Raw genomic sequence first — 25809 nt, 5'->3', positions numbered from 1 at the left:
CCGCCTAAGGCTTCCACCTCGCCTCCGAGACATCCCAGAAGTCCCCAATGGTTCCATTGCCGAGTGAACCCGAGGCTACCCAAGTTCCCCCGAGAGTCTCCGAAGTCTGCCAGTACATCTCTTCCCAAGCCGATGTCACTAGGCAGAGCTAGGCTGTCCCCAGCCGAATGACTATAAAGGCTTCACATGAAGAGTTGCCTTTATTCTGGGACTACTGGTTATTTCCACTAAAAGACCAGGCACACTGGTAGGAGAAAGTACTCTGGTGGGCCATGCAGATCATTTTTACTCTCTCCTTACCCGCACCCCTTTTCATGCCATCTTGCTGTGGGGGAACCAGTCGAAATCTCTCTGGGTACTCATCGACTCTGGGGCCGATTACAGCTTTAGGGACGCTACACTGGCATCCGAGCTGGGCATCCCCACTCAGCCCCTCTCCATTCCCATGGACTTTAGAGCACTGGACGGGAGCGCTATAGGCCGGGTCACACACCCTATCAACCTACGTGTGTAAGAGAACCACAGTGGGACGATCCAATTCCTGCTTATTAAGGCTCCTCAGGTTCCCGTCTTATTGGGATTCTCTTGGCTCCAGCAAGACAATCCCGTTATTGACTGATCTGCTGGTGCCATCATGGACTGGAGCCCGTTTTGCCACGCTCATTGCCTGAAGTAAGCGCAGCCTGCCCCGGGACATCTTCCTGGGGTGTCGGAAGCTCTCCGCCATGTGAGGTACCAGGATCTCCGTGAGGTGTTCAGTAAGACGTCGGCCACTTCGCTTCTGCAGTACCGACCCTATGACTGCGGGATCAACCTTTTCAAATCAAAATCTAACCAAATCACATTTTATTGGTCACATACACATTAGCAGATGTTATCGTGAGTGTAGAGAAATGCTTGTGTTGCTAGTTCTGACAGCTCAGCAATGTCTTACATGTAATCTAACAATTCCACAACAACTACCTAATACACACAAATCTAAAGGGATGGATAAGAATATGTACATTTAAAAATATGGATGAACGATGACCAAGCAGCATAAGCAAGATGCAATAGATGGTATAAGAATAAGTACATACATATGAGATTAGAAATGTAAGATTTGTTAACATTATCAAAGTGCCAATATTTAAAGTGACTAGTGATCCATTTATTAGTGGCCAATGATTTGGGTCTGTCTTTCTGTCGTTTCCGGAGACCAAGGCTATGGAGACCTACATTGAGGATTCCCTAACGCTAGGGTTCTTCTGTCCTTCTGCCTCCCCCGCCGGCACAGGGTTATTCTTTGTGGAGAAGGAGAAAACCCTGCATCGACTACAGGGGCCTCAACGACATCACGGTAAAGAACTGCTACCTGCTACCACTCATCTCCTCGGCCTTCAAGACGCTCCAGGGGGCCAACATGTTCTCTAAGATGGACCTACATAACGCCTACCACCTCAGTGTAGATACGGGAAGGGGAGAAGTGGAAGACTGCCTTCAACATGGCAAGTAATCACTACCAATATCTGGTCATGCCATTTGGCCTTACCAACGTCCCTGCTGTGTTCCAGGCTCTGGTAAATGTTGTTCTCCGCAACATGTTGAACCGGTTTGTCTTTGTCTACCTCGATGACATCCTTGTTTTCTCCCGCTCTGCCCAAGAACATATGCTCCACGTCCGACAGGTTCTCCAGCATCTCCTGGAGAACCATCTTTTTGTGAAAGAGGAAAAGTGTGAATTCCATCACTCCACCATCCCCTTCCTGGGTTTCATCATCGCTGCAGGGAGTGTACAGATGGATCCCGGGAAGGTGAGAGTGGTGGTGGATTCGCCCCCAGCCTACGTCCAGAGTGCAACTAGAACGTTTTTGGGGGATTCGCTAACTTTTATTGCTGCTTTATCCGGGGTTACAGCATCCTGGCTTCCCCTGTCTGCACACACCTCTCCCAAGGTTCTGTTCACATGGTCCCTGCTAGGAACATCCTGGACCCAGACCTCATCGTTGATTTCCTAACACAGGCACCCCGGTCAACCAGGTATGCGCCCAGGTAGGAGGCCAGGTGTCACCCCTAGGGGGGTGGCTGCTGTCACACCCTGATCCATTTCACCTGTCTTTATGCTTGTACCCGCCCCTCTCCAGGTGTTGCCCATCTTCCCCATTATCTCCAGTGTATTTATACCTGTGTTCTGTTTGTCTGTTGCCAGTTCATTTTGTTCGTCAAGCCTACCAGTATTTTCCCCATTGCTCCTGTCTTTTTCGAGTTTATTTATAGTTTTAAACATTCTGCCTGCCCTGACCCTGAGCCTGCCTGCCATTCTGTACATTGTTACACCGCCCTGGATTATTGACCTCTGCCTGCCCTGACCCCGAGACTGCCTGCCATTCTGTACTTTATGGACTCTGATCTGGATTACTGACCTCTGCCTGCCTTTGGCCTGTTGTTTTGCCTGCACAGTTCCCTTGGGGAAACAACAGAAAGTGTAGGCTCATTCCTTGCGCAATCACAGCCATATAAGGAGACATTGGAACACAGCGCCTCCAAAATCTGGGGCATTTCCTGTTTGAAATTTCATCTTGGTTTCGCATGTAGCATCAGTTCTGTGGCACTCACAGATAATATCTTTGCAGTTTTGGAAACGTCAGAGTGTTTTCTTTCCAAAGCTGTCAATTATATGCATAGTCGAGCATCTTTTCGTGACAAAATATCTTGTTTAAAACGGGAACGTTTTTCCTCCAAAAATGAAATACTGCCCCCAGAGGTTCAAGAGGTTAAAACAATATTTTTTTTAATGACTACCTCATCTCTTTACCCCACACATACAATTATCTGTAAGGTCCCTGAGTCGATCAGTGAATTTCAAACACAGATTCAATCACAAAGCCTGGGGAGGTTTTCCAGTGCCTCGCAAAGAAGGGCATCTATTGGCAGATGGGTACATTTTTTTTAAAATAAACCAGACATTGAATAGACCTTTTAGCATGGTGAAGTTATTAATTAGACTTTGGATGGTGTATCAATACACCTAGTCATTACAAAGATACAGGTGTCCTTCCTAGGTTGCCAGAGGGGAAGTCAAAGCGCTCAGAGATTTCACCAAGAGGCCAATGATGACTTTAAAATAGTTACAGTTTAATGGCTGTGACAGGAAAAAACTGAGGATGAATCGACAACATTGTATTTTCTCCACAATACTAACCTAATTGACAGAGTGAAAAGAAGGAAGCCTGTACATAATATCTAAAAATATTCAAAACATGCATCCTGTTTGCAACAAAGTAATAAAGTAATACTGCAGAAAATGTTGCAAATCATTCAACTTTTTGTCCTGAATACAACGTGCTATATTTGTGGCAAATTCAATACAACACATTACCGAGTACCACTCTCCATATTTTGCAAACTGTAAATGGACAAGTGTTGGAGGAACTACTGGATGAGAAAGGGCTTGTGAGTCTAAATGACTGCCGGGGAACCAAGATTGACTTAGTAACTGGAAATGAATCTGCTCTGGATTTTAAGCTGATTTTAAGATCAATGGCAGGCAAATATAGTTGTGAGGTTTTTGATGATTCTACAGGGGTTGTGATCACTATCCTATCATGTGTACAGTAGGAATGAGGGTGGAAGATTCAGTAGGAAATGGATTGAGGTGGATATTTGGGAAAGTGGGGTCAGTTTCAGGAGTTGAGTGAACCTGAGCTGTCTCAGGTTGATCTCAATTCAGATATAGAAAGTGAATGATGGAGCAATAGTAGGTGCCGCAAGGCAGGTGATTCCTATGGGTACAGGGGAGAGAAAGCATAAAGCAGTTTCCTGCTGGACTGAAGAGTGTAAGCTGTGAAGAGTAGGAACAGGGCTTTCAGAATGTTGAAAAGGTCCCATAATTACCAGCGCCTGATTCAGCATAAACAAAAACAATCAGTAGTAAGGAGGATCATTAGGACAGCTAAATTTGGGACAGTTTGTACATAACTGCATGTCAATGCAACAGCTGAAAAATATTAAGATTACAAGTGAATTGGTTACTTTAAAATGTGCCTAATTCAGCTTTACGGGATACCGTATCATCTGATGTGTTTGAAGTATAAGTGGGTCTGAAGTATAATTCTGTATACTCATGGGTTTATTAAGCTTTTGTGACTAGGGGGCAGTATTTTCATTTTTGGAAAAATAACGTTCCAGTAATAAACAGGATATTTTGTCAGGACAAGATGCTAGAATATGCATATAATTGAAAGCTTAGGATAGAAAACACTCTAAAATTTCCAAAACTGTAAAAATATTGTCTGTGAGTATAACAGAACTGATATTGCAGGCTAAAGCCTGAGATAAATCCAATCCGGAAGTGACTCATCTTTTGAAAGCTCTGCGTTCCTATGCGTCCCTATTGAGCAGTGAATGGGCTATCAACCAAATGACTTTTTCTCCATATTCCCCAAGGTGTCTACAGCATTGTGACATAGTTTTACGAATTTATGTTGAAGAATACCCGTAAGCGGCTACATTGCGCAAGTGGTCACCTGAGGCTCTCAGAGTGATTCTCGTGTAAAATACAAAGGTAGCCATTATTCCAATCGTTCCTACTGAAAAACGAATTGTCCCGGTGGATATATTATCAAATAGATATTTGAAAAACACCTTGAGGATTGATCATAAACAACGTTTGCCATGTTTCTGTCGATATTATGGAGCTAATTTGGAATATTTTTTCGGCGTTTTCGTGACTGCAATTTCCAGGCGATTTCTCAGCCAAACGTGAAGAACAAACGGAGCTATTTCGCCTACAGAAATAATATTTTGGGGAAAAAGGAACATTGCCTATCTAACTGGGAGTCTCATGAGTGAAAACATCCAAAGCTCATCACAGGAAAACGATTTAATTTGATTGCTTTTCTGATTTCCGTGACCAAGTTACCTGCTGCTAGCTGGACAAAATGCTATGCTAGGCTATTGATAAACTTACACAAATGCTTGTCTAGCTTTGGCTGTAAAGCATATTTTGAAAATCTGAGATGACAGGGTGATTAACAAAAGGCTAAGCTGTGTCTCAATATATTTCACTTGTGATTTTCATGAATAGGAATATTTTCTAGGAATATTTATGTCCATTGCGTTATGCTAATTAGTGTCAGTCGATGATTACGCTCCCGGACCCGGGATGGGGAGTTACTATTAAAACTTCCTGCCCAAAATGGAGTGAACTCGATTATTTTTTTTTTCTTTCTTCTAGGACTGATGGAATGTCCGCTACCAAGTTTTTTTCATGTTAATCAATGATTCTGTATCTCTCCCTTTGAAAGGCTCCATGAGGCAGGTGCCTTGGGAGAGCAGTTAAAAGTGCCCGGATCCAGCTGTTTAGGGACCTCCCAAATTAAGCAAGACCTAGCTATTTTGTTTGTTTACCCTACGTTGTTTTGCCACACACACCCCATCACCCACACACAACCCACCTGTTAATATTCTGTTGGGTTTAGAGGTGTGGGGACATCTAGTGGGGACATCTAGTGAGGACATCTAGTGTGAGGACATCTAGTGGAAGGCGTAGGAAGTGCTAACATTCCCATTTCTTTTTTGGAAGTGAAGAGGCGATGACTTCAAATTAGACCCGCATTCAGAATTTCACTTCTTGTTTGGAAGATTGCCTGCCCTATGAGTTCTGTTATACTCACAGACATAATTCAAACAGTTTTAGAAACTTCAGAGTGTTTTCTATCCAATAGTAATAATAATATGCATATATTTGCAAGGACGGAGTTGGATGCAGTTCACTATGGGCACGCAATTCATCCAAAGTGAAAATACTGCCCCCTATCCCCAACAAGTTAATATAGAAGCTAAAATCTAAAGGCTTACATTCAAATATAATGGTTATTTTCACATAAGTGATAACAAGATGGAATGTATGGGCATTTTAATGTTTGTGCTTTTCTTATAACTAATTTCTGTGTTCTATTCATGTGTTGTTCTAATAAACTATTTATGTATTCATGCAAGTGTCTGATTTAACAAATCCTCACTACCAGCAGCTGCAATTTGACAGTATGCCCAGACCTTGTTTTGAGAATGCAAGATTTCTCAGTTCCAAGGTCTCAGCGTAGAGAGAAGAAGCATCGTAAAGTATTGGTCTGTCACATTTTATGAACCAGTAATGGTTGGTCACATGAATGAAACAAAACTGTAATGATTCATGAATTATGCAAATATAACTTCTCTGTGTATAGCCATATATAAGACAACTGCTGGGACTGCTCCGGCAAAGCTCCTGATTGAAATGTGTATTATGGTGCATTGAGTTGGTTGGAACCTCTCCAAAGTGCTGACAATAAACAATGATTGATTTAAGATTGACTTTGATGGCCCTGTGTAAGAATTTCCACAACAGCATCTTCTAAGAAGGATTAGATGTGTTACATGATGGGTCATTTCAGTGGCAATGCAATGGGGAAAGCATTGGGCTTTTACAATAAGGTGTGGCAGGAAGGGACCTATCTGGAAGTTGGACGCAGACTGTAGTGATACCGATATGGAAACCAGGAAAAGACCATACTGGTCCTTCAAGCTATAGGTTGATAGCGTTGAGATCTCATGTACAGTACCAGTAAAAAGGGTTTTTCAAGGGTTTTTCTTTATTTTTACAATTTTCTACATTGTAGAATAATAGTGAAGACATTAAAACTGTGAAATAACACATATGGAATCATGTAGTAACAAAAAAAGTGTTAACCAAAGCCACTCTTTTCCTTGATGACAGCTTTGCACAATCTTAGCATTTTCTGAACGTCTTGACGCTTACCCATCCCTTAAGCGGGATAATTGTCATCAGCAACCGCAATCGAGGCATAGTGCCTCAGTCAAATAATATTACAAAAAATATTCATATTCATGAAATCACAAGTGCAATATTGCAAAACACAACTTAGCCTTTTGTTAAGCCACCTGTCGTCTCAGATTTTGAAATTATGCTTTACAGCGAAAGCAATCCATGTGTTTGTGTAAGTTTATCGATCGCATGACAAAACATTAATTACACTTAGCATCAGGTAGCTTGGTCACGAAAATCAGAAAAGCAATCAAATGAATCATTTACCTTTGATGATCTTTGGATGTTTTCACTCACGAGACTCCCAGTTACACAACAAATGTTCCTTTTGTTCCATAAAGATTATTTTTATATCCAGAATACCTCCGTTTGTTTGGCGCATTATGTTCAGAAATCCACAGGAAAGAGTGGCCAATAGAGGCAAAACTCTGAGAAAAATCAAACCAGGAAGTGGCTTCTATTTTGAAAACTCCATGTTCCATAGCCTCCCATTGCTCTATTTAAAGGGATATCAACCAAATTCCTTTTCCTATCGCTTCCTCAATGTGTCAACAGTCTTCAGACATAGTTTCAGGCTTTTAGGAGGCTATGGAACATGGAGTTTTCAAAATAGAAGCCACTTCCTGGTTTGACAGTTTTGGACACTTTAGAGTGTTTTCTATCCTAATCTGTCAATTATATGCATATTCTAGCATGAGAAATAGGCCGTTTACTTTGGGAACGCTAGCGTCCCACCTCGACAACAGCCAGTGAAATTGCAGGGCGCCAAATTCAAAACAAAAGAAATCCTGTAATTAAAATTCCTCAAACATACAAGTATTATCCACCATTTTAAATATAACTTCTAGGAAATACAACCACAGTGACCGATTTCAAAACAGCTTTACTGTGAAAGCACACCATGCGATTATGTTAGATCAGCACCTAGTCACAGAAAACCATACAGTGCCTTGCGAAAGTATTCGGCCCCCTTGATCTTTGCCACCTTTTGCCACATTTCAGGCTTCAAACATAAAGATATAAAACTGTATTTTTTTGTGAAGAATCAACAACAAGTGGGACACAATCATGAAGTGGAACGACATTTATTGGATATTTCAAACTTTTTTAAAACAAAATAAAAACTGAAAAATTGGGCGTGCAAAACTATCTCGGTTTTCGTCACGTTTATTGTTTTTTGTAGTGTTTGTATTTAGATTCGTGTTACGTTTGTTTATTAAAACATGGATCGCAATCTACACGCTGCATTTTGGTCCGACTCTCCTTCACACCAAGAGAACCGTTACAGGTAGCTTGCTACTCAATGTCATAAAGTAATGACTTTTCAAATAAGTTACCTTACACGTTATGTTGGCTGACAATGTGTTAGCTACGCTGTCCTCACGAACCACATAGCATATCATTTAAGCAGTATGTACCGGTACGTCAGCTAGCTACCTAATTTTAGTAGTTATACATCAAACTTTTGACTATTTCTGGTCCAGATGACAATTTGGCGAAATTGACCGGCATGCCTCTCCATAAGGAAAACAATGGGGAGGAGCTCAGTGTTCCAAGGGCAAAAAGTATTTTGGGGCTAACATTTGATGACAACCGATCTAGTTTCCCAGGCTTACATAATTAGAATGAGGAGATTCCCATGATTAAAATGGCATCCGAATACACATAGCGAGATATTTGGCGAAACAGACAGACATGCCTATATTTCCCCCATAGGAAACAATGGGAAGACCGCAGTGTTCCAATATTATTTTTGTTTACATTTTAACTATAAAACAACGTGAGCAGGTCTCATTCCCAACAATAGCGAAGCAGGCATTGTGATGTTGAACAATAAACTGGGAATAGAATGTTCAGAAGGCGAGTTTGTGCCACGGTGCTCAATAGAACTAATAGGATCTGGCAGGGTGAAAAAATGCACTTAAAAAAGTCCTGTTTTTTCGCGACTACTTCAAAACGACGTCCCACTACTATCAAAGATTTATATAACTAACCCATGGTACTGCAATTTCTCCAAAAGCATCTGTTTTTGCTGTCCATTTATGTCACGTGAGGGACCTCTACTGATATAATGTGGAACTGTGGAAATGTGGAACTGAAGACTGAAGACACAACTGCGTTGTGTGTGTCTTAAGTTTATCTCCAGAATATTGCAGAGGAGAAAGCAAGTCCATGATGTAATTTATGGCCATATGCTTAATTAGTAGGTTGTTAAACCGGTTAACAGACAGTGAAATGTTTGCGTGAACAGGTTTTATTTCAGGGGTGAGAGAAAAAAACATTACAGACTATCCAAAAGAAAACTGTTCATCCCCCACAACACCAAATTGATGTTGACCAACAAAAATAAAGTCATACATTCTGTATATTTCCAGCCAAGGTTCAGTACTATGGCTGTGTTTATACAGGCAGCACGATTTATAATAGTTTGGCCAATTATTGTCAAAGAGCTAATCTGACTGATTGGTCAAAAGACCAATTAGTGGGAAAATAATCAGAATTGGGCTGCCTGTGTAAACACAGCCTATGTGGCATCCTCAACCCTCCCTGAAGAAGGTGCTGAAATGTTGGTTCTTTCCATTAAATCAGGAGTGTGAAACTCAAATCAAAATCAAATCAAATCAAATCAAATGTATTTATATAGCCCTTCGTACATCAGCTGATATCTCAAAGTGCTGTACAGAAACCCAGCCTAAAACCCCAAACAGCAAGCAATGCAGGTGTAGAAGCACAAACTCATTCCATGGAGGGCCTAGTGTCTGCTAGGTTTTGTTTTTTCCTTTCAAATAAGACCGAGCCAACAAGGTAAGGGGAGTTCCTTAGTAGCTATTTACCGTAATTAATCAAGCACAAGGGAGGATGAAAACCAGCAGCAACTCAAACCTCCATTGAATGAGTTTGACACATGTGGATTAAATGATTTGAGTATACAGTGTGTCTGACTTTATTATTATATAAGTAAACAAAGCTGTACGCTACTTTGAGCAAAGAATAAGTTCTAACAAAGTAATAAGCAGATCCCAAACAGCAAGAAGACAGCAAGAAAACAATATGACATGTAGGCTTTAAGAAAACAAAACAGTTATATAGTTATATAGTTATAATATATAGTTATATATTTGCAACTATAACACATTGATGAGATTTACTTGACATGATGAGCGAGACATGAGAACTTTGTGCTGATGTTACAATATGATGGTGGAATTACAGATATTTAAAATAAAAAGCATACATGTTAAATAAATCAAAAATGTGATCTTGTGGTAAGATGTGAAGGTGGATGTTTTTTCAGAGGGGAGCAAAAACCAGCAGCAAGTATGGGAAAAAAACTGGCAAAACTCTTCCCTGACTTCTATTTACAAGACGATCGAGAAAGCTCCTGGAAAATACACAGACATTAAAGATTAAGAGGACAATAAGAAATGCTAGCTATCACTAAGGAAACAATGGTTTGGTCAGGGTGTGATTTGGGTGAGCAGTCTATCTTCTATGATTTTCTATTTCTACGTGTTTGGCCGGGTGTGGTTCTCAATCAGAGGCAGCTGTCTATCGTTGTCTCTGATTGAGAACCATACTTAGGTACCCTTTTCCCCCACCTGTTTTGCGGGAAGTTAACTTTGTCTTTGTTCAGGGCACATAGCCCAAAGCGTCACAGTTTGGTTTTTGATCTTCGTTTTGTCGGCGTCATTTTTTTAATAAAGAGAAAATGTACGCTTACCATGCTGCACCTTGGTCCAGTCCTTCAGCCAGCCATGACAGATGGTAACTCTTTAAAGAACCACTCTCACGGTGCCCCAATTCCTAATGAGTTAATTGTCATATGATTAATTTAATCGGGTAACAATTTAACATAGTTGATTAGATAAATAACAGTCCTCAGATTAATTAAAGTAAAGTCACGACAGTGGCATTATATACCAAAAAAAGCAAACATGTTAATAGGGATGTGCATCTTTCCGTTTCAAGACGATTCAATACATATATACAGTATATGATTTGATTTATATAGATACATGGTTCACGAAATATCAACGATATGTTTTAGGTTGAACCTACTGTACCTACTTGGAAGATGATTAGAGTTGAACACAATTTACATCTGACGAAACAGAGAAAGTTCGCTAGCTCGGATATGGCCCCTCTTAACCCCTTAGACTCTGCCTCTCAAATGAACATGCAGATGCAACCAAATAGTGAAATAAATAAAACAATTTATGGGGAGGAAATATGTGTGAGGAAAACTAAAGTGTACAAGTGTGTGTGTGTGCGCGCAAGTGTGTGTTTGCATCAATTGTCATGTATTGTCATATATTGTCATGTCTTGTCCCTGTGCTTTCTCTTCTATTCGTTTCCCCCTGCTGGTCTTATTAGGTTTCTTTCCCTCTCTCTATCCCTCTCTCTCTCTATCATTCCGTTCCTGCTCCCAGCTGTTCCTCATTCTCCTAACGACCTCGTTTACTCTTTCACACCTGTCCCCTATTTTGCCCTCTGATTAAGTCTCTATTTCTCTCTCTGTTTCTGCTTCTGTCCTTGTCGGATTCTTGTTTGCTGTTTGCTGTGTTCTTGTTCCGTCCAGTCGTGTTTTGCCTTATCTTCAGATGCTGCGTGTGAGCAGGTGTCTCTGTCAGCTACGGCCCGCGCCTACCCGAAGGGACCTGCAGTCTGTTGCCGCTTATCCTGCAATTCCCCTCTACAACTAGAGGATTTCTGTTTTCCCCGTTTGGACATTTCCTGTAAAGGATTGAGGATTATGTTATTTCTGTTTGGACTTAAATAAACTCAGTTTCTGTTAAGTCGCTTTTGGGTCCTCACTCACCTGCATAACACAATGGTTCAATCCAGTTGACATGCATCGGTTGACACACGCCTCATCGTAGGACAGCTTTTCTCAAAAGTGATTGAAACCCTCATGCTTCTTCAGAATCCTCACTGTGACCTGTAAAATAAGAATGCAAACAGATGGTGCATCGACTGCAACATGTACACTCCTATAACACATAAAAAAATCCAATACCATATTTAAAAACCTCTCAGAACATAACTTATGTAATGAAGTAGAAGTGGGTGTCAGCATCAAAGTCCTTGCCCAGCTTACAATGACCCTGTTATATCTTCCTTATGAGACTGCAGGATTAGCTCAATTTGAGCCTTCTTGTCTCACCCTTAATGATCATGAAGGATCCAGCCACTTGCTCATCCAATCATTTGTGACTGTGCAGTCGGAAAGCTCTCGGTATGCAATGTAATAGTTACAGTAAGTGGAAGGATACTGTTAGTCATGTGAATTGTAAGCGAATTGTAGTTGAGAGACTCATCAAGACAATCAAAATAATTTCTTCAAACAAGAAAATTACCTCAAGGTCTTCATCACACACACTCTGGCTCCAGAGTGGCGCAGCGGTCTAAGGCACAGCATCTCAGTGCTAGAGGCATCACTACAGACACCCTGGTTCGAATCCAGGCTGTATCACAACTGGCTGTGATTGGTAGTCCCATAGGGAGGTGCACAATTGGCCCAGTGTCATCTGGGTTTTGCCCCACCACCTTGGCGTTGATGCCCTCATCACTGATTTTGTATTTTTTTACCTTTATTTAACTAGGCAAGTCAGTTAAGAAAAAGTTATTATTTACAATGACGGCCTGGAAAATACCTTTCATGTATGGTCATGTCTGATCTTTAATTGCTCATTTTTGTAACAAACTTGTCAAGATTCTGCGGAAGTCATGGAACTAACATTTTAGATTAAGAGTTTTGTTTAGCAGTTCTGGTGTAGACAGATTCACGTTGTTTGTGATAGGATGAGATAAGGTGGGTGACTGCTATGTCCATATTTAGGAGACTTTACACATAATTCTAACTTCCAATTAGATTTCCATGTTTATTTAGCAGTCTAACAGATTAGATGTTTACGTTTGTTCTTGTTGATGTATGTAAGCAAGGAGTTTACACTGTTGTATGATGATGACATATAAGTCTACCACAGGCCTTCACAGGGAGGGCTGAGTGACGGTCGGACACTGTTGTTCTCATAAAGCCAGTATAAGCAGGAGCAGAAGCTTTGTCTCTTATCAGCCCCTCAGCTCCAATGGAAACTATGTACACATCCTATTATATTGCATAGTATCTCTATCATCATACTTCCTCTGGCGATAAAACTAAATGACAACCTTAAATTTGCATGTCACAAAGACAGTTCTATGTGTGTCTGACTTCCTTCTCCACTCCCTCCTATCTCTTTTGCTCTCTCGGTTTTTGAAAATAACATATACCTGATAACATAATAAAAAAATGTATGTACAGTATAGTTTAGTGTGTTGCCATGTCACATCTATCCCAAACAAGGAATGGCATTTAGGCGTTTAAATATAACATGACATAAAACAGACCAAAACATGTATTACCCGCCCCCCCCATCCCCCGTCAGTACGAATTCAATATTTAGGAAGTAAATCACCCATACTCACTGTCAGTATAATGTAATAATAATTTAGGAAGTAGACAACCCATATTAGGAAATCCCTGTGTGTGTGACTTCTCGTCTTCGTTATCCCCACTGAACTAACAGTGTGTGGGTGGGCGTTCATTCAGAATGGTATTTTCCACCCACCCACCGGTCGCTGAGCCACAGTGCATCACTCTGACGCATGCAAGGTCTTCACTCGCCTCCCCACATAAATGCGTGGCATTACCTCCAGATGAAGCCACGGCCGCCACCGACTACCATTGATCTAACCAGAGATGTTACACCCATCAATGCTAAAATGTCTTTAAATGTCACAGGGCACGTAATCGGGAAGAAAGAGGAAACAATTTGAAGCAGTCAGAGTCTGTTATCAGTCTAAATACAGCAGGAGGAGAGTCATGATGGTAGGTAAAGAACAAGATCTGTCGAAGAGAATTAAACTACGTAAAATTAGCTACGGTATAGCGACTTCATGTTTTCCGTGCTTTGTTTGACCTATGACAGAACGCTCTCTCTCTCTGTCTCTTTCAATTCAATTCAAAAGGGCTTTACTGGCATGGGAAACGTATTTTTACATTGCCAAAGCAAGTGAAATAAACAATCACAAGTTAATAGTTAACATTAAACTCACAAAAGAGAAATATGTTTGAAATATTATATTACTAATTATGTGTAGTGTTGTTACAATGTGCAAATGGTAAAAGTACAAATGGCAAGGGCAAATAAATAAACAGATAAATATAGTTTAATTTACTTTGGTGTTTGTGCTCCACTGGTTGCCCTTTTCTTATCGCAACAGGTGACACATTTGCTCTGATGATTACGCAATGCGGTATTTCACTTAACAGCTAACATATACAGCAACTTATCAATATTTGTTTATTGTTCAAATAATTTGTAGGTCCTTGTAATCCCAGGGAAATATGTATCTTTCTCTCTCGCTCTCCCTCTCGCCCTCGTTCTCCTTCCTGTTTGTACAGGTGAGATCTGTTTTGTTGTTCCTCTCCTCCACCTGTTGTCAATTATTATTATGTTGTCTCATAAAATACCTCAATGGGAGACATCTTCCATCTTAGTTGTTGTTCACACAAAGAGGTATGAAGGAGTGTCAATATGATGAAAATTACAGGCCTCTCTCATCTTTTTAAGTGGGAGACCTTGCACAATTGGTGGCTGACTAAATACTTTTTGCCCCACTGTATATATATATATATATATACTGAGATCATGTGACACTTTGATTGCACACTGGTGGACTTCATTTAACTAAGTATGTGATTTCTGAAGGTAATTGGTTGCACCAGATCCTATTTAGGGGCTTCATAGCAAAGGGGGTGAATACATGTGCAGGCACACATATTCAGTTTTCATTTTTTTGAATTCCTTGTAACAAGTATTTTTTACATTTCCATTATATTACATCCAAATAAAAAATATATTTAAATTACAGATTGTAATGCCACAAAATTAGAAAAACGCCAAGGGGGTGAATAGTTTTGCAAGGCACTGTATCCGGACCACCCCTCAGGGTTCAGCTGGGAACACTGTGCCTCCAGGACCTGTTTCCCTATACCCCAGCTGAGTGCCGTCGCCAGGCACGAGGTGGGAAGGATGGCTCCGGGGTAATAGTGGTGGAGCTATAACGGCGAGACAGTGCATACGGCTTGACATTCTTGGACCAATATGAGAGGGAGAAGTTGAACCGTGTGAACAGTAGGTTCCATCTAGCTTGCAAAATTGCTAATAATTTGTAGACTACAAAATTGATTGCAAGATGCTGAAACAGATATAATATTTTATTAAAACATAATGACTTCTCAAACTAAACTTACTTACTTACTTACTTACTTACGTATACAATCAGCATCTCTATTATGCGTAGGAACAATTGGGAAGAGATTTCCAAAATTAAACTAACTGTTTTCCAAATAGACAGAAAGTATGAAAATAGACAGAAAGAAAGAAAACTTGGGGGGCCAAATAAAACCACCTGGGCCACCAGTTGGGTAAATAATTTGTAGACTACAAATTGACTGCAAGATGCCAAAACAGATATAATATTTGACTAAAACATAATGACTTCTCAAACTAAACTTACTTACTTAAACATATACGATCAGCAACTCTATTATGCGTAGGAACAATTGGGAACAGATTTCCAAAATTAAACTAACTGTTTTCCTGGTGTTTTTACAGTCTTATGTAAAAAAGTATACAAATAGAAAGAACTTGGGGGGCTAAATAAAACCACCCGGGCCACCAGTTGGGAAACTCAGTGTCTTTTCTGGGGATGTTAAACCTTTAGTCTACAGGAAATATCCATATTTTTGGAATGTTTGTGTATCTGAATGATGATCAAACAGTATAAAGTATAACGATTCTGATTATTATGCAGAATTCACCATATAGTCAAACATTTATATGTGATTTTCCTTCCAAACCATAAAAATACTACACCTCTATCATCGTACAGCTAATGTTAGGTAAAATTATCCATATCAATAGCTAGGTGTTGTCACGACGTTGTTCATCGTATTACGTGATTAAATTAATCAGGTAATTACTAACTCATTAACCTGGGGCAACATGGGAAAGTTTTGGCATTATTGAGTTTCTATTTACCAAAGTAACTCTCTGATGAGAGAAAAATAGAGCTTTTTGGTCTGAACTACACTCGCCGTGTTTGGAGGAAGAAGAAGGACGAGTACAATCCCAAGAACACCATCCAAACCGTGAAGCATGGAGGTGGAAACACAATTCTTTGGGGATGCTTTTCTGCAAAGGGGACAGGACAACTGCACCGTATTGAGGGGAGGATGGATGGGGCCATGTATCGCGAGATCTTGGCCAACAACCTCCTTCCCTCAGTAAGAGCATTGAAGATGGTTCGTGGCTGGGTCGTGGCTGGGTCTTCCAGCAGGACAACGACCCGAAACACACAGCCAGGGCAACTAAAGAGTGGCTCCGTAAGAAGCATCTCAAGGTCCTGGAGTGGCTAGCCAGTCTCCAGACCTGAACCCAATAGAATTTTTTTGGAGGGAGCTGAAAGTCTGTATTGCTGAAGGATCTGGAGTAGGTCTGTATGGAGGAGTGGGCCAAAATCCCTGCTGCAGTGTGTGAAAACCTAGTTAAGAACTACAGGAAATGTATGATCTCTGTAATTGCAAACAAAGGTTTCTGTACCAAATATTAAGCTCTGCTTTTCTGATGTATCAAATACTTACAGTATGTCATGCAATAAAATGCAAATGAATTACTTAAAATTCATACAATATTGGATATTTGTTTTAGATTTCCTTCTCTCACATTTGAAGTGTACCTATGCTAAAAATTACAGACCTCTACATGCTTTGTAAGTAGGAAAACCTGCAAAATCGGCAGTGTATCAAATACTTGTTTTCCCCACTGTAAGTGGTTCCAGTGTGGGAATAAAAACTTTGTAGATATACGATTCCTTGAAGAGAATAACCGGGTGGTCCTGCTTGAATTCACCCTCTTAGACACAGCTACTCATCCATAGCATATATTGTTGAAAGGTTCCTTTGTCTTCTTCAACCTCGTGTTGCGTTTTGGGGTTACATCAAATCGGATCTTGGCTGCAGCTCGTGGTCACATGTTTTATACCCTCGTGTCAGAAATGGGCATTTCCACCTTTAGGGCAAGTTCTCTGGGCATAACTAGTTACGAGGCAAGGTCTGAACTCAGATCCAATTTAGACAACTAACTTCACATTTCATCTTGACAAGTTCCACACAACGTACAGTATGCAAACAACAGGTACATATGGTGAAAACTCTTCAAGTTACAATGGTTTCGTTATAACGTCGTCATTTAACTTTTAATAACATTCATTTTCATATTCCACCTATCGTCATTACTACCATTTGGCTGCCAAAACATATTGTCCCAAAGTCCATTTATTGCATGCTATTGTTCTGAGGTATGTTCTCCATAGACCCATCATACATTCCATTCCTCCAAACTGAGAGGACAAAGGGTTTTGTCTGCTGCCTTAAGATTTACAATGGATGGGATGTGTCATAACCCCCCCCACCACCCCCCCACCTCAATACCATTCGATCTCTCCCCCTCTGGGTGTGAGAGGTAGAATCTGTAGGAGTGTGGTCCATGGTAACCTGACCTGAAGGATTCTGCATGTTGCAATCCACCATAAGAATGATCATTGGGTGTCCTGGTTTGTGGATCATTATAGCAGTCCCCCCCCCCCTGGTGGTTTAAGCTTTGTCATTCAGGGTGCCATTATTCCAAGTGCCTTAACTACCCACCTTCAAGAAGGATCGCCCCAGAATTGACATTAGAGACAATGCCATGATAGAGTCATTTAGCCAAGACCTTGGACACAGTCCAAATTAGATGATTGTGGCGTGGTAGCTATATTTTGTATATCTCTTGTTTGTCTTTATTCATTTTTTATTAATTTTGTTTCATTTCCTTTGACACTTAGGAAGTAGAGCCATAAAAAGGTTCCCCATACAACCACCAGTTAGAGCCACAATGCAGCTCATTTGGGGAAGATATGTAATGATGTATTGCTTGAGTGTTGTGCGTTATTAAGTTACTGCCTAGCTCCACTAGCTGGGGATGCGGTGGATGGACACCTGACGGGGTTTTAGGATCTATTGCCAACTTTCAGAAAATCGGGATTGCTTCCGTCCCACAGGTGATCCTAGTAGATCCATTGCATGTATGTGCCTGTGTACGTAGTAGATGCACACGCCAAGGGAAATAAAACCAAGGATCATGATAGCAGTCAGGATACTATCCGGCACCATCCAAAAGTACAAGACCGGGTGACTGATCAATCTTTTGACATGTAGTCAGTCGGGACAACTAAAAGTGCCTTATATAGTACGCTAAGATCAACAGTCATTGGTCCCTCGTACTGGATTTGGTTTCGAATGGCTTGTGGTAACTCAAGGGAATGCTTAGCAAAAGCATCAGGCATTTCATTCTCTGTGTCTATGCTGTCATCGGGAAGTTGGTATAGTGTGAGGTCGTCTATGTGGATAATCGCCCCCTCTGGTACCTTAACAAAAACAGTCTGTTTGGGGAGGTTCAATTGGGTGGTTTTGTAATGGCGTTCGTAAGTCATAGTGGCGTACGCGAACGATGTGTTAACCAACCATATTTTCCCTACCACCTCCACTTGTTTGGTGATGGCCCCATCCCTTGCTGTTAGTTTGGCTCTACAACGTTCTTTGCTGGTTATAGGCTTAAGACCACAAAGATGCTCAGTGTCATCCCCAACGAACGGTTTGCTAGGACAGAAGTAGTGGACATCTTTGGTTAGAGTACACAATAACAGGTTAGGGGTGAGACAGAAATCTGGATTGTTTTCCTGATAAGCTATGACTAGGGGTGTGGCAATTTTCACGTGGGTACTTTCACGCCAAAATCCTACATTTAGAACCGTTTTCAATCTATAGATATTCTCCAGTTCAAAAACCGGCAGCGTCAGTAAAATCCCACTTCATTTTGATCAACATCAACGTGTCATGTTTTGTCATATATTGTCTTGTCATTATGCTTTCCCTTCTGTTCGTTTCCCCCTGCTGGTCTTATTAGGTTCGTTCCCTTTTTCTATCCCTCTCTCTCCCCCTCCCTCTCTCTCTTCTCTCTATCGTTCCGTTCCTGCTCCCAGCTGTTCCTATTCCCCTAATCAATCATTTAGTCTTCCCACACCTGTTCCCGATCCTTTTCCCCTGATTAGAGTCCCTATTTCTCTCCTTGTTTTCCGTTCCTGCCCTGTCGGATCCTTATCTAGTGTTCACCGTGCTGTGTTTGTGTATCGCCCTGTCGTGTCGTGTTTCCCTCAGATGCTGCGTGGTGAGCAGGTGTCTGAGTCTGCTAGGTTCAAGTGCCTTCCCGAGGCAACCTGCTGTTCAAGATCGAGTCTCCAGTCGGTTCTCGTCATTACGAGTGGAAGTTGTGTTTTTTGATTGTATTTTACTTTACTGGATTAAAGACTCTGTTTTCGCCAAGTCGCTTTTGGGTCCTCATTCACCAGCATAACACAACGTGTATTGGGATTGCCAACCCCAGACTATAGGCCAAATGTGACTGTAACAGCCTTATCGTGGTTGTAGTAGCTGAGGTCAATATGTCATGCACCATTGAGAGGGGACTCTATTCATGGCCAAGTGGTCCACAGAAGAACTAACTTCACGGAGAAAATCTTCCAATAACAATCGAACCAATTGGATGTGGGCATAGTCATGTTCATAACCTCTTCTAGCTTTCCTACAGACAGGAGGGGTTTGTTCAGGAGAGTGTAGTGTGTGTGTTTACCACCAGAATAGTGTCCTGGAGAGACTTTCCCACATGTTGCAATCTGAGTGCCTGTGCTTTCTGTTGCTGGATCTCTTCATTAATCTCCCTAACATTTCTCTTGACTGTGGCTAAACTGACTGCACTGACGGAAGTGGTACCTAGGGCAAATAGTGACCCTACGGCTGCACCTATCAAGAGTAGCGTCGTTTTCTCACCTGGGCTCTGCTAGTTCTGACTGGGTGGCTGTGAACTTTTGGAGTTGGGCCAACATAAGGGCAGTGTCTAGCTGGGCGGTACACATTCTCTGCTTCTAGGCAGACTTACACCCTCTGCATGCGTACTCTGCAGTTAGTTATAAGGAGTCCTAGATCAACGAGGAGAACGATTCCCATAGAGGGTTCGCTCGTGATCTGCTGGGTTGGTTTTGACCAGGACGCAGAATGTTTGGATCAGCCAAAGGAACTCCATCCTACAGAAAAACATAATCAGAGATATTGTTTGATTATTTCACTTATTTGCTTTTGTAAATGGAAATGTTTTGACAACAGGACAGTGCAGGACAATAACAATAGTGGCAAAAAGGCCTCACACCAGATGTTTGAGGTCTGGGATAAGGTGTGGTACTACATATACACAAAACCCAGCTGTCACCTGCAGCTTATCAAATCAGAATCAGCAAAGTTCGACAAAACACCACATTATAGTGGGTCCACAGGAACCCACTATAGCCAGCACCGAATAGACAAAAACCTAGCAAGTCAGAGGTACTAAGAAGATTGTTAAGTACTCTCTGCTGATCCCTTCCAGGATATCAGTACATTACACCTAACATCTTTTCTTCTCTTCCCAGCTACAATATATACGTGTTGCCATAATAATCTGCACTTTTCTCCAACTTTCTTTGAGGATATGCAAAGGTAGTCAGGAGGTGGTTTCCAAAGTCCATCATGTAATCGATGAGCTGTGGAGGCCGTGGTTGCGGCAACATCTCCCGGTTGGTACAGGAGATGCAGTGCAAGTGTCGGTTTGCGGCCCGTCATCATCTCGAATGGTGTTATTCCTGTAGACCTGTTGCGTGTGGCTCTGATCGCCATCAATACCAGTGGGAGTTCACCACACATTCTCCTGGAAGGCCAAAACAACTGAAAATGTGGTTGAGCAAAAGAACGGCCGTGGTTTCCGCTGTGTCATTGGTTGCGGGCAGGCACTTCACCCACTTTGTGAATGGGCTGTGAGGAGATACTTGTGGATCGAGCTCCAGGGGGATGGCACACCCTTGCGTTGCAGGGGTGCGTTGCAGGGGTGCTCTGTGAAGTGGCTTGGAGGGTTGAAACTGGCAGCAAACGAGACCCCCCCCTCACATATTGTGTAACATCTTGTTCCATGTGAGGCAAGTGGGCTACCTATCGCAATGTTTCACAGGTAACCTTGACCCCCCTATGGCCTCCACATGGCTCGTCGTGGGCATGGGCTATCAGTATCCCCCTCTGTGTTTTAGGAACCACCCACCTTCGTGTGGCGTCAGTTTCTGAAACATAACCCAGTAGGTCATCTACAAGTGTGAGGTGCTGTTTAGTTGTGTACAGTAAACGCAAGAGGTGTGACCCTGCCAAACCCAGTTTGGACACTGGGTGATTGACAGGATGAGACAGGAAAGCCATCAAAGTGGCGAGGGACTCATCTTTGTGTTGCATTGCTACCAGGTCACCATTCAGGAATTAATGAGTTAGCAACACATTATGTTCGTGCGAAGAAGTTTCCCGCGGGGCTACACGGCTACGCGTTACCGCAGATACCATGGCCGCCTCTATGATTTTAACATCTCGAGCATCGAACACCCAAGTGGTGCTGTGAATTGCACCAGATTTCACCATGCTATCGGCATGATCATTGCCAAGTTTGTCAAGACCAGGTGATTTGGAGTGTCCCTTGACTTTCTTCCAATACACCTGTATTTTGTGTTTGGTGATGAGGTCATCACTCTTTGTTAACCACTTCTTAGTCATGTGCTTTTGTTTCCAAAACAGTAAGTGGCATAACAAGGTGAGTCTGGTATATTTTGATTTGGTGCAGATTGCGAGATCTGACAAGTTGTGTTTCACAGCCGTTTGCAATGTGATTAGCATGCCCGCCACTTCTGCGAACTGGCTGGTCTTGTTGCCTAGCTGAAATTGAAGTGGTTTGCACGGAATGTCATTGTGCGCGTTCAGGTCCCGCCGAACGGAAAGTTCAAAAAGTTCCGTTACAGCCCGTAGGAACTTGTCAAACTAAGTATAGAATCAATCTTTAGGATGTTTTTATCATAAACCTTCAATAATGTTCCAACCGGAGAATTCCTATGTCTGTAGAAAAGCAATGGAGCGAGAGCGAACACCTCTCGTGACAGAGCCTGTGGTAATCTGCCAGACACCTGACTCATTCGTCTCTCATTCGGTCCCACTTCCCAGTAGAATCCTCAAACAAAGTTCAAAAGACTGTTGACATCTAGTGGAAGCCTTAGGAAGTGCAACATAACCAATATCCCACTCTATCTACAATAGGGGCTGAGTTTTTTTTTAACTATAAGCCTCAGAATTCCCACTTCCTGGTTGGATTTGTCTCAGGTTTTCGCCTGCCATATGAGTTCTGTTGTACTCATAGACATTATTCAAACCATTTTAGAAACGTCAGAGTGTTTTCTATCCAATACTACTGATAATATGCATATATTAGCATCTGGGACAGAGTAGCAGGGAGTTTACTCTGGGCACCTTATTCATTCATGCTACTCAATACTGCCCCCTGTTACCAAGAAGTTAAAGAATTATCTCAACTGATGCCGTCCAGTTTCATTGTGCAAGTGCATCAGCCTCCGACAGTACTTGTACTACCTGTGCATGGTAACCAGGATATGGTTTGGCGAGATTGTACAGGTCTTCATCGGGTGGTGACGGCATGTCAACGGTGGGAGAATCATTGGTTGTTAATGCATGTGAGGTAGACAACAGTCTACCTCACATGCAGGAGGAGATGCGATATCGTCCTCCATGACGATGAAGTATATTAACAGGTTGTTGTAAGAATCGACATCCTGCCTGAAAGTCGATGTGTTGTCAAGTGGCAATACGGGAGTTATTGCGATTGCTATGGACGGACAGCGTACCTCCCTCGCCACCTTGGTCTAGGGAGGACGGAAGAGGCCCAATAACAGGAACAACAAGTTCAAAATCATGGAAGGAGTAGTCAATCAAGGTTCCTAGCTGAGTGTGCAGAGGAATGAAAATATCCTCTTGAGTCAGATTATGTACCAGGAAGTAAGTGGATCTGGTGTTTAGTTCCAATAGCGGGTTGCCGTTGATAGTTGGTGTGTATGGTATTGAGTTTAACATCCAATCTTACCAAAATGTCCGTTCCCACATAGACTGTATGTGGGACATCTGCGGCAACCAGTAGTTAGTGAGATACTTCCTTGGTTCCAATGCGGATTGATAGCGCACACTCCCCTATGGCAGTGAGTGTCGTCTGGGGAGTCGTTCGCAGTGGAAATCTGAATGTTTTCGGAACAAGGAGATGGCAGTTAGCCATTTTTTCAAATTGCGTTGAACATTTCCAAACTGATTGCGGATTTTTCCGACCAGTCTGCCAGTATGGCTTCCTCAACCATAGTGCTGTTTAGGCACACGCCTCCTATCAGAGGAGGGCGGTAAGTGTCAGCTGGTGAATCACCCAAGCCACACAGGAAAACCTCATGTTCGATTAAGTTCCGAGTTGAACTTGTCAACTCATTACCAAAACGCGAGAGATAGAGAGATAATGATTTCGCTTCGGTCAAGCAATTATATCTACTCAAATTCGCGTAATTGCCGGCTCATATGTCCTCTGCTCTAGGAATTGCTTATGACCGAGTCTATTCGCTCCTGAAAGAGATAGACAGAAATAACACTACGTTGGGCCCAAATAGTATTATTCTCAGAATGCCTGCATCAGCTGATACATATGGCCTAGCTCGTAGCATTTAGTAAATCCGACACACACTCTGACCTTTGTCAGATATACAACACAGGGGTGGTTTTCTTCCTACCAGTATCTGGGTGAAAAGGGAAACCACACACACTCCTCTCTCAACAATAATCCTGCCTTTAGCTATCATTTGAATATATGTATCTTGCTACACAATCGGTATGGAACTAACCCAAAAGTGCGGCCTAGTTTTATCTTATTTTCCTCACAGGGGCGCCATATACAGTAAAGTCGGAAGTTAACATACACTTAGGTTGGAGTCATTACCGTAATTTCCGGACTATAAGCCGCTACTTTATTCCCACACTTTGAACCTCGCGGTTTATACAATGACGCGGCTAATTTATGGATTTTTCCCGCTTTCACAACATTCATGCCGCCAAAAAACTGAGCACCGTCACATAATGTGACGTAAATCGAGCGCGCTCAAACTTCCCATCATTCTGATTACGGTAGTAATTTTGTGACCCTCATCATGGCAAAGACACAGAGAAATGCATATGATGCAGCTTTAAAGTTGAAGGCGATCGATCTGGCTGTTGGAAAAGGAAATAGAGCTGCTGCATGGGAGCTTGGCCTTAATGAGTCGATGATAAGACGTTGGAAACAGCAGCGTGAGGAACTGACTCAGTGCAAAAAGACAACAAAAGCTTTCAGAGGGAAGAAAAGCAGATGCCCCACAGTATTTGCAGCCACTCGACATCAGTGTAAATCGTGCATTTAAGGTGTTGCTCCATGTTCAGTGGGAGGCTTGGATGACAAGTGGGGAGAAATCCTTCTCTAAAACGGGCCGCAGGCGAAGAGCATCTTATGGTCAAGTCTGCCAGTGGGTCCTGACAGCGTGGAGCATTGTCAAAAAATCCACTATCATCAACGGGTTTCGAAAGGCTGGACTGCTGCGTGTTGAAGGGGCAGCATGAGCTCAGCGGGGTATTTGCCTCCGGATGAAAGTGATGAGAGCGACATTGAAAACGATCCAACATCGGATGAAGCAATTCTGAAGCTATTCAACTCCAACACCGAAGGAGATGACTTCAGTGGTTTCAGTGCACAGGAGGAGGAAGATAGTGACCAATGACTTTCTTGGTAGGCTACTGTTTTAATTTTTGTTACAAGCCATGTTTCGTTAAAGCCTATTTATTTTTGTTACAAGCCGTGTTTCGTTAAAGCCTATTTATTTGTGTTACAACGCCGTGTTTCGTTTAAAGGCTGTGTAAAGTTAATTTGTTTCAATGTACCGGTAGGCACCTGCGGCTTATAGACATGTGCGGCTTATTTATGTACAAAAGACATATTTTTTAATAATTCAGTGGGTGCGGTTTATATTCAGCTGCGCTTAATAGTCCAGCAATTACGGTAACTCGTTTTTCAAACACTCCACAAATTTCTTGTTAACAAACTATAGTTTTGGTAAGTCAGTTAGGACATCTACTTTGTGCATGACACAAGTCATTTTTCCAAAAATTGTTTACAGACAGATTATTTCACTTACAGATTAATTCACTGTATCACAATTCCAGTGGGTCAGAAGTTTACATACACTAAAGTTGACTGTGCCTTTAAACAGCTTGGAAAATTCCAGAAAATTATGTCCTGACTTTAGAAGCTTCTGATAGATCAATTGGAGGTGTACATGTGGATGAATTTCAAGGCCTATCTTCAAACGCATCTTTGTTTGACAACATGGGAAAATCAAAAGAAATCAGCCAAGACCTCAGAAAATAATTGTAGACCTCTACAAGTCTGGTTCATCCTTGGGAGCAATTTCCAAACACCTGAAGGTAGGACGTTCATCTCTACAAATAATAGTATGCAAGTATAAACACCATGGGACCATGCAGCCGTCATACCACTCAGGAAGGAGACGTGATCTGTCTCCTAGAGATGAACATACTTTTGTGTGAAAAGTGCAAATCAATCCCAGAACAACAGCAAAGGACCTAGTGAAGATGCTGAAGGAAACAGGTACACAAGTATCTTTATCCACAGTAAAACACGAGTCCTATATCGACATAATCTTAAAGACCGCTCAGCAAGGAAGAAGCCACTGCTCCAAAACCACCATAAAAAAGCCAGACTACGGTTTGCAACTGCACATAGGGACAAAGATCGTACTTTTTGGAGAAATGTCCTCTGGTCTGATGAAACAAAAATATAACTGTTCAGCCATAATGACTATTGTTATGTTTTGAGGAAAAAGGGGGAGGCTTGCAAGCCAAAGAACACCATCCCAACCGGAAGCACGAG

At 41.9% G+C, this 25809-nt stretch overlaps 1 long non-coding RNA gene across 2 annotated transcripts in view; it reads right to left on the bottom strand.

Annotated features, from left to right (window-relative positions):
• Window positions 1-11486: 11486 nt before the first annotated feature.
• The window catches only part of LOC124037107, a 23490-nt gene continuing 9167 nt past the window's right edge, over window positions 11487-25809 (bottom strand). The window contains exons 1-3 of one of the 2 annotated variants that reach the window (XR_006839118.1): window positions 13274-13540; window positions 11625-11744; window positions 11487-11539 (exon numbers count right to left, since the gene is read on the bottom strand). This is a non-coding gene — a long non-coding RNA (uncharacterized LOC124037107). Of the gene's footprint in view, window positions 11540-11624; window positions 11745-13273; window positions 13541-25809 lie in introns of those variants that run through there. The other variant, XR_006839117.1, reaches the window with a different exon arrangement.

The sequence above is a fragment of the Oncorhynchus gorbuscha genome, linkage group LG06, assembly GCF_021184085.1.
Source record: "Oncorhynchus gorbuscha isolate QuinsamMale2020 ecotype Even-year linkage group LG06, OgorEven_v1.0, whole genome shotgun sequence".
NCBI classification, from domain to species: domain Eukaryota; kingdom Metazoa; phylum Chordata; class Actinopteri; order Salmoniformes; family Salmonidae; genus Oncorhynchus; species Oncorhynchus gorbuscha.
The sequence above is the reverse complement of the archived record's forward strand: the minus strand, read 5'-3'. Positions and strand labels throughout refer to the sequence as shown.